At 35.5% G+C, this 11,185-nt stretch overlaps 1 long non-coding RNA gene across 2 annotated transcripts in view; it reads left to right on the top strand.

Annotated features, from left to right (window-relative positions):
- Positions 1–4,702, top strand: part of LOC120305014 — a 122,551-nt gene extending 117,849 nt beyond the window's left edge. Inside the window, exons 3-4 of one of the 2 annotated variants that reach the window (XR_005555896.1) lie at positions 1,801–1,926; positions 3,965–4,702. This is a non-coding gene — a long non-coding RNA (uncharacterized LOC120305014). The remainder of the gene's footprint in view (positions 1–1,800; positions 1,927–3,964) is intronic. The other variant, XR_005555895.1, reaches the window with a different exon arrangement.
- The last annotated feature ends 6,483 nt before the right edge of the window (positions 4,703–11,185 follow it).

Genomic DNA, 11,185 nt, shown 5'->3' on the forward strand with positions numbered 1-11,185 from the left:
TAAGTGTGAAAACCAATCATATCACTTTTCAGTGCTGTTGTAACTTTGAATAGTCACTAACAGTCAAGGACTACTTGTATTAGCTTTCCAATGGCTTAAATCTGGTTCAACTCCAGCTAAGAAAAATTTTTAAGGTGATACTGTATTATTATATCTGATGAATTTGCTTTGTCTTCTTAACCTTCTCGATAAGTATTCCAAGAAAGAGTTTTGTGTGATCATTTTCAGGGCATGCTCTACAACAGGGGTATCAAACTGCCAGCCCACAGGCCGTATACTTCATGGCGAAACCGCACCCACCCCATTGCTGGCAATGAAAAAAAAATCATGATACATCATGACACATCACATGACGTTGCGAGTTTGACACCCCTGCTCTACAATATACATTAAAGCATGCAGAAATGAAAACCAGCCTTTGAATTTGATTATATAGCTGCACAGCCTACACCAGTTATCTCTTCTTCATTAATAGGGAAGTTATGGTAAATAGTGAAAGAGCAGCAGATGTGTCATCATTTTGAAAGTGGGTTCTAAAGTCCTTAGTTCAAATCTTACCACAAATATGAACTTGCTGGACAATGAGAATAAAAAAAATGCTTAGCTGCTGCCTACAAATACATACAAAAAGGCAACATTTGTAGTTCTGTTGAGGAAGCAAAAATTTCTCACTGCCCTTAGTGAAGTGACTCCTATACAGGACTGTGAAACAGTTGCCATGTTTAATCCCCCACAATGTCTTAATTTGCCATAGTGAGACTGTGAAATAGAAGTAATAACAGTGGGTCCTTGGTGCTCTCTTAACTTAGTGATTTTTTTAGAGACATTTTATTATCAAATTAGATAACATCAGTGCTAGTAGATAGTAGGTTTTTGTTGATATACTGTATTTGTCCATCATACTAAAAGTATCTGGTTAGACAAAGGTTGATAAGAACTGTGATTCTAGGTATTTTAATTTTGATGTATTTGGTTAGGTCAGGTATGCTGTGTCATGGATTTTTTGAATAGTTCTGAGTCTATGGATATGGAGAGTGCTATAACATCAAATGTACCACTATTTCACCTTCCATTTCCACATCTTTGATTCTTTGAGGACAGTGGGGTGATGGAATATTTGCTACCCTGTGCGGTGTCCAAAAATTTTTGTCAATTCTTTGGTGATGCTATAGGTTGGAGTCCCTTAAATTATTACCTAAAGTATTCTAGAAGTTTTGTTTTGAAAGGTGGCCTAGTTTTTAAAGCCATTTTTAGTTGTCACAATTTTCAGCATAGATGGCCACCACAAAATTGTACATTGGCTTCTGGTTGGTCTGGGCCAGGGCCAAGGCAGAAGGTGCCGTTCCCTCACTGTTTCCAGGATGGCTTCGCAGGCCACGTTGAAACCACTTCGTGGGCTGCATCCAGCCCCTGGGCCTTGTGTTTGACATGTCTGCCATAAAGGCTCACTTTTTTCTTCTTTCAAACAGTTTTTTTTTAATCACTTTGGAAATGTAGTCTATCTATCTGAAGTATCAATACCTATCCTCCTAGGTATTGCTCTTCAGGAATATTAAATAGAGAATGAATCCTAATTTTTTTTCATGGTATATCACTCTAACACTCTAATTGACCTGCCTTCCTCAGCAACAAACTAACATAGCAACTTCTCTGGACATTCAGAGAGCATTTCTGTCTCTGAAAATAGTTACTACTTGGCAAGTGCTGTTGCTGCTTACTCCTTAGTTAAATCTGAGATCTTCATAAGATGGAGAAATTCAAGGCACTGCAGTGGATAATGACTTTGAGAATTCTTTGCAGGTTTAAAGACCACAACAACTTCTCATCATCAATCAGCACCCAGATGAGCAGAGCTTAATATCAAGATTAGATTAGACCAACAATCAATAAGCAAACATTATCCCAATCAAGGAACTGCCAAACAAGGTAACAGTAAACAACAGCAAAACAGAGCAAGCCACTAGAATATAAAATAAGACCAAACCCCAATCCCTACTAGCACATGATATTACCTAGCTTGGTAATGAAAAGTCTGCAAGAAAACCACCAAGCTAAGTGAGTGCTACCTCACAGTAGCCCACAAACCAGCCTGAACTCTCAGACAGACCCTGTCAAAACCTAAGGAGCAGACAGAAACAAACCAAAGATCAGGCATCATATACCATATCCAGTGCTGCAACTGTGAAAAGAACTATGGGCCAAACAGGAAGAATGCTATCTACCAGACTGCATGAACACTTCTTGGCTATCAAAAGACATAACCCACTATCCCTCATGTCCGTCCACAAAGACTCAGAAGGACACAAGTTTGATCTAACTAGGATCACAGTTGAAAGCCAAGTGAAATTAAGAGGAGAAAGAGAATTACTTGAAGCCTGGTTCTCCACCAATAAGTCAAATAAATAGACACACTGACATCAACCCAATCTACCAATCATTGAAAATGAAATAATTACTTCAACCACAATCCCAAAGATAGCATTTAAAATGAAGAAACAGGCACCCCACCACATAGAAACAAAAATCACCGCCCCCTACAAGAAACCAGACCACATAACAACAGCCAGCCAGCCAAACAACCCAAAATCAGACCATGGCTCAGAGGCAACCAAACTAACACCATTTGCATCATACAGATGATATTTAAACACCAAAGACTATAGCCCAACAACAACAAGCAGCCAAACAAACAGCCCAAAATCAGACTATTACTCAGAAACATGTGGACAAATAACACCACACTAATTTACTTCACCCAAAAAGGTACTTAAAGGCCAGTGCTCTGACAGACAAGCACAATTCAAAGGGCACTGAAGATGTCCTCCCGATTGGAGATGAAAATTTGCAGCTAAATCGCCAAGCCTCCCCACAGGCTTGGCAGGCAGCAGAGCTGGGTGCCTCTAGCAGTGACTGGGTCTTCTGCTGCCTCCTACCCTCCCTCCCCACCCCTTCAGCTCCCTCTGCCTCTCTCTCTCTCTCTCCCTCTCTCTCTCACCTGGAGAAAGAAGGGGAGGGAGAGAAAAGAGAGAGGGAGAGGGGAAAGAGAAAGAGAGAGAGGAAGCGCAAGTGCCTCTCTCTCTCTCTCTCTCTCTCTCTCTCTCTCTCTCTCTCTCTCTCACACACACACACACACACACACACACACACACACACACACAGAGTGGGGGAAGAGGACTGGCAGACCAAGGGCAGAAAGAGGGAGAGAGAGGGAGGGAGAGAGAGAGAGAGAGACGCTTTTGACATCTAAAATAAAGATAACACTGAAGATATATATATAATAAAGATAAAAAAGGATATATGCAGTGTTATCTTCATTTTAGATGTCAAAAGGGTTGGATGGCCTGTAATATACACCTATGGCAATGTCACCTTTTTTTCCTTTTATATTGACCCATATACATTCTGGAGGGATTTTATCTTTGATCACGTTTCTGTAGATATGTAGTGTTCTCTTACACATAGTGCATATAGTGCAACACCCCCTTCTCTTTTTGTAGATCTATTTGTTTTGAACAATTTGTATCCATCTATCAGTACATTCTAGTCATGGGTTTCGTCGCACCAGGTTTCTGTAATGCCAATTATGTCATATCTGCCCCATGTACTACTGCTTCTAGTTCACCCTGTTTGTTCCCCAAGCTTTGAGCATTTGTATATAAGCATTTAAGATCTTTACGCCAGTCCGTGGGTATGTTTCCTGCATCTCCTGATTGTTGTTGGAGTTTTTCTTTTTTCTCATCACTCCAAACCTCATTGTTTGATTTGTTATGGAGACATTTAAACTTCTTTCTGTTTAATATATTTATTCAGCAATCTGTAATGACATTTGAATGTTTTCCAACATATAAGTGACTTTTAAGAAAATGAATTACACTTAATTCACTATTATTTTATTTTTATGTAATTTATTATTTTTATTATATTTTATTATGAATGTAATTTATATTATTTATTACATTTACAGAGAGCAAGGGATATGGCATCACTTATCTCCTGTATACAACAGCCCTTTCAGCAGTCCCAAGAAGTTCCTACACCCATTTGCACTCTGGTTCAAGTGACTCTGAAGATAAGAAAACCCCCCAAATGACCTCAACAACTCTGAGAGGATTAGAGAGCTAATGATCAACTGACCCTCAGAATGCTAAAGACCAGATGACAGCAAAGAATATAAACCCTTGCATTCCTCACCAGTCAGTCAGAACCGAAAAAGTTTCTTGGATGAGAAGCAAAATGTTTTCAAAGACAAAAACCCAACAAAGTCCAGTTGCCCTTTGGAAAAGCACCTTTAAGGCAACCATAACCTGGATGATCAAGAATCTCCATAGACAATAAAAATTACATTTATCTCCTATTAACTTCAGTGAGGCCTTCTCCCATATAAATAGCAAAACTTCTTGTTTATTTTAGTCAAAATATATACATTTGAATTACTTCAAATATTTTAAATAAATATTTCATTTAAGGTGTTAACATATAAATGCCTAAGGATTATTTGCTTACTTTTCACTGTATTTTAAATCCATCAAATCAGAAGACTAGACTCTTAGTCTATTTTGATAAGTTGTTATGTATAAATAGAAAGTGGGTCCCATCATTTCTGCAGAAAGAAGAGAGAGAGAACATGTATTAAATAAATTTTCCAAGTTTATAACCTAGGGGATGATGGTCTGTCAACTTCTGGTGCTATCTGTATTAAAATGTAGGTACATGGCATTATGCTTGATCTTGCAGAGTATGTCCAAGTGTTTGCATTCTTGCACAAATGAAATGCATTAATGGTAGCCTTCTGGCAGAGCAAATGCTTATTCTGTGCCATTCAAAGGGTTTGTGGGTTATCCTTACCCTGCTGCCTTCAACCTTAATTGGACTCCACTTGGGGAGCAATTAAAAATAAATGGAATCTTGCTGAGCTGCTAGAAGGGATGTTCCACAGCTCTGAGCATGAACATTCCTGTTCAGGGCCAGGGGCTGTGCCAGAGATGAGCAGGATGGAAATAAAATCACACTGAAGTGTTGCAAATATACTTGTGGGTAGATGAAGCTACCCATAAATCAGGGGAGCAATTTAAATGGGGGTGAGATAAACTTTAAGAGCAATATATGGAATTATTGTCTAATTAACTGCAACTAGAGCTATAACTAAATATGTGTAACTGAAATAATTGTTTCCTGTCTTCTTTTTCTTCCATTTCAGATTTTTGACCTTAAACTGCTAAAAGCAGGATCTTATCCTAGTTATTTCAGAGAAAGCACTAATATACATGGATAGTGCTGCTTTTTAAAAAAAAAAAATTCTTTTTTCACTATACAACAAAAAAAATGAAAAAAAAAACATTTTTCCTTTAACAGAACTGTGTTATACATCTTATATATATATTATTTACAGTTTATTTACATCAGTAATCATATCTTTTTCTTTCTCTGTTCTAACCAATTATAACATTTGTTCCATATTTCATTGAATTCTGTTGCCTCGTCTTTTAATTCTAGCGTAAGTTTATTCATTTCTGCGCATTCTAGAATTTTGTTTATAATCATATTGTTTGTAGGTATGTTTTTACCCTTCCAACACTGGGCATATATTATGCGGGCTGCTATTAATATATGTATAATGATGTATTGGAGTTGTTTTTCCATCTTTAAATTTATTATACCCCAAAAAAATATTTCCTGTTTGAGTTCAATTTGCACCTTAGTTATCTCCTGTATCCAGTTCCTTATCCGTTCCCAATAGGTCTTTGCTTTAGGGCACAGCCACCACATATGATAAAATGTTCCTTCCTTATTTTTACATTTGCAAAATTCCGAATTCATATTTTTGTACATTTTGGCCAATCTCACTGGTGCTATAGAACATTTTGTATTGATTTTCCTTATATGCAGTTGGATAATTTCAGTTTGCAATTTATGTTCCATAATCTTTCCCATTCTTCCAGTTTTATATTTCGGCCCACATTTCATGCCCATGCTATCATTGGCCCTTTCACTATTTCTTCCTCTAAATCTACCTCTAATAAATATTTATAAGTTTTTGTTAAAAATTTTCCTTCCTTGTTAAAATTTTATCCAATTGATGTGGGGTCTGGCTTATTCCATGCTCTTCCATATCCTTATTATGTTTAGATTGGATCTGTAAATATGGCCACCAGTCTATGGTTATTCCTTGTTCTTATAATTCTTCTCTTAATTTGAGGTTTCCTTGGTTATCTATTAGTTCTTTGTATCTGATCATCTTTTTTTTATCCAGAGTGTTAGGGTGGATCATTGCCTCCATCGGTGAAATCCAATTTGGGATTTTCCTATAGTGTCTTTTTTTAACTTTTCCTCACGTCCAAATCAGTGCATCTCTTATCTGATGTTGATAAAAATATGTGTGTGTTTTCTTATGTTTCCCCCATAGAAAGGCATGCCAACCAGCCTGTAAGTCATGCCCTTCGATCATTAACACCCTTTTATTGTCTAGGGTTATCCAATCCTTGATCCAGAGTAATCCAGCTGCTTGATAGTAAATTTCCCATTTTGAGAGCTCAAGTCCACCTCTACTTCTACTATCTTGTAATATTTTCATGTTTATCCGTGCTTTTTTGCTCGACCAAATAAATTTATTATTTTGTCCAATTCCTAAAAAAAAAAATTCTCTAATTTTATCGGGACTGTTTGAAATAAGTATAATAATCTTGGTAATATATTCATTTTAATCAACGTAATCCTACCTAATAATGATAACTGTAATTTCCCCCAGGTCTCAAAATCTTTTTTCATTTGTAATACCAATTTTTTATAGTTATCCTCTTTTATTGAGGAACACCTTATAGTAAACCAGATTCCTAAATATTTGATCTTTTTTACAATTTGCAATTCCAGATTCTCTTCTAATTTCCTTTTCTGTTTTTCAGTTAGATTTTTGACTAACATTTTGGTCTTTTCTCTGTTAATTTTTAATCCTGCCACTATTCCATATTTTCTATTTCGTTCATCAAAATATTTCCTCTCTCTATTGGTTCCTCAATAAAAAAGACCAAATCATCCACAAATGCCTGTGTCTTATACTCTTCTGTTTTAACCTGTACCCCTTTTATCTCTTTATTTGCTCTAATTTGAGTTAATAGTATTTCTAAAATCAATATAAAAAATAGAGGTGACATTGGGCATCCCTGTCTTACCCCTTTATTTATTTCAAAACTTTTTGTATTATCTCCATTGATTATCACGCTAGTCCTTTGTGTTTTGTATATTGCCTATATCGTGTTCTCGAATTTCCCTCCAAATTTCATGTCCTCAATCTGTTGGAACATAAATTGCCAACTGAGATTATCAAATGCTTTCTGAGCATCTAAAAAAATTAGTGCTACCTGTTTTCCCGGATGTGCTTCATAATATTCTAAGACATTTAACACCGTTCTCGTATTATTTCTAATTTGTCTTGTAGGTAAAAAACCATTTTGATCTGGGTGTATTATATCCTGTAATATTAGTTTCAATCTTTCTACAGTTATGGTTAGTAAAAATTTTATAATCAGTGTTCAACAACGAGATTGGCCTATAATTTTTGATCTGTTTGGGGTCTGTGCCTTCTTTTGAGATAAGGGATATGGTGGTTCTATCCAGGAGTCTGGTAATTTAGCTTTCTCCAACACATCATTATACACCTCCAATAATATCTTTTCAAAGTCCTCGTAAGGAGTCTTGTATACTTCCCCTGGAAGGCTTTTTTGTTTTTGCACCACAGTTTTTAATTCCAAGGCTGTTATTTTCTCATTCAATATTTCTCTCTGTCCTTCTTTTAATTCTGGCAAACCATTAACCTGCTTTTTTTAAAGAAGTATTAGACAGCTATTTAAATAAGAAATATTTTTTCTGCTATTTAAGAACATTAGGGACATGTCGGAAAAATCATCAAGAGTCAAGCTTAATTTGAAGGGGACTTGCCTGTTATACTATGCTTTATTTTTAATCTTCCATTTGTTCTTTTTTTAAAACTAAATAAATTGACATAAATGAAAATAAATTAATTGTATAGTACAATATGAATATACATCTCTAACAGATTGATGAATATTCATATACATTCTTTTCTTTTTGTGAAATATAAAATTATAAAAAATTATAATTGAAATCTTTATACAGTTAGGATTCATACCTTTTTAAAATATTCTTTTTCAAAAGTTAGAGTTAGGTTTAAAGAAGTAGTTTGATATCGACATTTTTCTTAAATTTATGGGGAAAAAAAACCAGAACATTCTTACACGCTTTTTCCATTATTACTGGATTTGATATTTATGAAATGGTTGTTCATAAAGAGTGGACTACTATTTATATGGACTATATTATATGGACTACTAGTCTATATTAATTTTCCAATTTACACATAAATGTTTGTGAGGAATTATCTGGCCATTATGTCATAAAACATTTGTTCAAGTGAAAATTATTTCAGACAACTACGATTCCTAGTTGACATCTCAAAGTGTTTCCCACATCCTTTCCAAAAAGTTTCAATATTATGTAACACTATCAAATCAAGGCTATTAAACTTCAGATGATCATTAATAGCAGCAAATAATTGAGTTTTCTGATTTCTTTGTGGCCATCTACCATCTCTCTGCAGCCTTACAATTGTACCCCAAGGTTAATACCACAGCTAACACAGCATGATAGTTCCATTTTTCCCTTCAAGAGTAGATAAATTAATGCTATCTACCACCCAATCCTGACTTAGCATAACACTATAGCAATATGGAATTTCTATCCCATTAGCATTATTCTGCGTCTGTTGCCTCTCCTCTGACTCACTGCTGCAGGCTTTTCAGATTATAAATATGATTTACAAAAAATATATCCTCACAATGTTGCTTTTATCCCCAACAGACCATGGAGGCAGCTTCTATTAGTTTTCAAGTAATGCAATTCCTTTTCTTAAGATAAGTGCCGCACAAATAATCTGCAATACCTTGTTTATGAAGTAGGAGCTGATGCAAACAGACTCAGATCTGCCCAGTTTCTATTTGCCTCTATCATTTTATTTATTTATCAGATTTAGAGAGCAGCACTCATCTCTCACAGGGTGACTGAGTGGTGTCATTTATTTTTTATTGTCTTTACTTCAGCGGCAAATATATATTTATTTAGTCAAATTTATAGGCTATAAACAAAAATGCTTACTGAAATGCATTTTATATTTTGCTACAAATATAATTATACTGTTACTAATTTTTAAGTGATTTATTAATCTTGAATTGTACTTTTGTAGTTGATCTGTGTTATTGTTGGCTACCTTGAACATTATCATTGTAATGGAAAGGATACAGTAATAAAGAGAAGACTACAGGTAGTCCTCGACTTACGACCATAATTGAGGCCAGAATTTATGTTGCTAAGTGAGAAATTTATTATGTGAGTTTTGTCCCATTTTATGACTTTTCTCATCATATTTATTAAGTGAATCACTGTAGTAGTTAAATTAGTAACACGGTTGTTAAGTGAATCTGGCTTTCCCATTGACTTTGCTTCTCAGAAGGTTGCAATAGATGACCCCTGGACACTGCAGCCATCTTAAGTATGAACCAGTTGTCAAGCATCTGAATGTGAATCATGTGACTACAGGAATGCTGTAATGACCGTAAGTTTGAAAAATGATCATAAGTCACTTTTTCAATGCCATTGTAACTTTGAACGAACTGTTGTAAGTCGATAACTAGCTGTGTATCAATAGTCTTACACCAATAACAAAATATAAATAAACGAAAGCTATATGTGAATATGCAGCCATCAGGTTGCTTTCTGGACTGCCTCAGTATTTTATTAAGGTACATTACTTTCCACAGTTAATTCTCATTTCTTTCAAATTTTGAATAATTACAATGAAATTCATTAACTTTTTTTCTAAATGACACACCTATGCAGCACCAACTAGTGGCTGACATATTAAAGTTCTTCAAAGAAAGCTAACAATGATGGCAAGATTCTGGAAGGATTACAGGATCATTGAACTCCCTGCATTTATGTACAGTTCCTTCCCCTATTCCTATCCCTGGGGCAATAATATGTACTGTATTTAGGAAAGTATCAGGAGACTGCTACTACTCTGCTCATAAACTAGGAGTACAATGCATGTTGGTTGCAGCTATATTATGCTTAGTTAGGGTTCATCATTATAAATACTTGTCTAACTTTTTATCATTTAAAAGCAGTTGCATTATTACTATAAATTAACCACTGAAGGCATTAATAAAAATATATAATTATATACATGCATACATACTGTGGGAAGTCAGCCCGCCCCCAGAGAAAGAAATATTTTTGGAAATATTTAAAAGACAGAATATATTTCCCTAAATGATTTTAAAAGCAGAAACCAACCCCGCCCCCAAGTCTCTCTGTCCCAAACAGAAACCAAGTCTGCAGAATTGCTGATATGATAATCTTGTCAGAAAGACTGGAGTCAGGAAACTGGGGTTAGGAGGAAAGATCCCTGGAATCAACAATCCCTCACACCAAAAATCTAAGAGTCATCAGCCACAGCCCCAGTCACAGAAACAGCTCCAAACAAAAGGCTCAAGAAGGTATAAAAACCCACTCCCTACATGTGCTCTCTCTCTCTCTTTTCTTCCAGAGCCATTTGTCTGGCTCTCCTCTTCAATAAACTGCAACCTTCTTTCTAAAGCAATCACAATGTTGTTTATTCCCGGCTTGGACTGAACCATGATGAAGACTGTTCCTTCAACAATATACACAGAAGCACAAAGAAAATCTGCTGCTTTATCAGCTCAGATAACCATGCTTTATTATGGAGTTGCAGAATATAATTTTAACAGCTATATTGTGTGCTATTTGTCTAATTTTAATAAGGTATGGGGCTGCTTTACAGCACAGAGATGGGATAAACAGTAAGCCACTTTAATTATGCATATATGGACAAAAGGGATAGTTCTCCTCTCCCTTTCTCACAACACCAGTGAAAGGAATAAAGTATTATTCAGAAATTTCTAATGAAGGTCGATAGAAGAAGCCACTTGAAAGTCATAAAATCAGACAAGTAAATTACAGACAAATAAGAAAAGCAGAAGTTGCTAGTTAACTAAAATTGCAAGCAGAGGAAATATCGAAATAAGTATAGGAGCCGAGCTACGCTAACAGAAAATTAGATGGCGAAAGATAGGATATGAACAAAGGGGCTTCCTGG

The sequence above is a fragment of the Crotalus tigris genome, unplaced genomic scaffold, assembly GCF_016545835.1.
Source record: "Crotalus tigris isolate CLP2741 ecotype Arizona unplaced genomic scaffold, ASM1654583v1 scf7180000017666.27876245, whole genome shotgun sequence".
Classification (NCBI taxonomy): domain Eukaryota; kingdom Metazoa; phylum Chordata; class Lepidosauria; order Squamata; family Viperidae; genus Crotalus; species Crotalus tigris.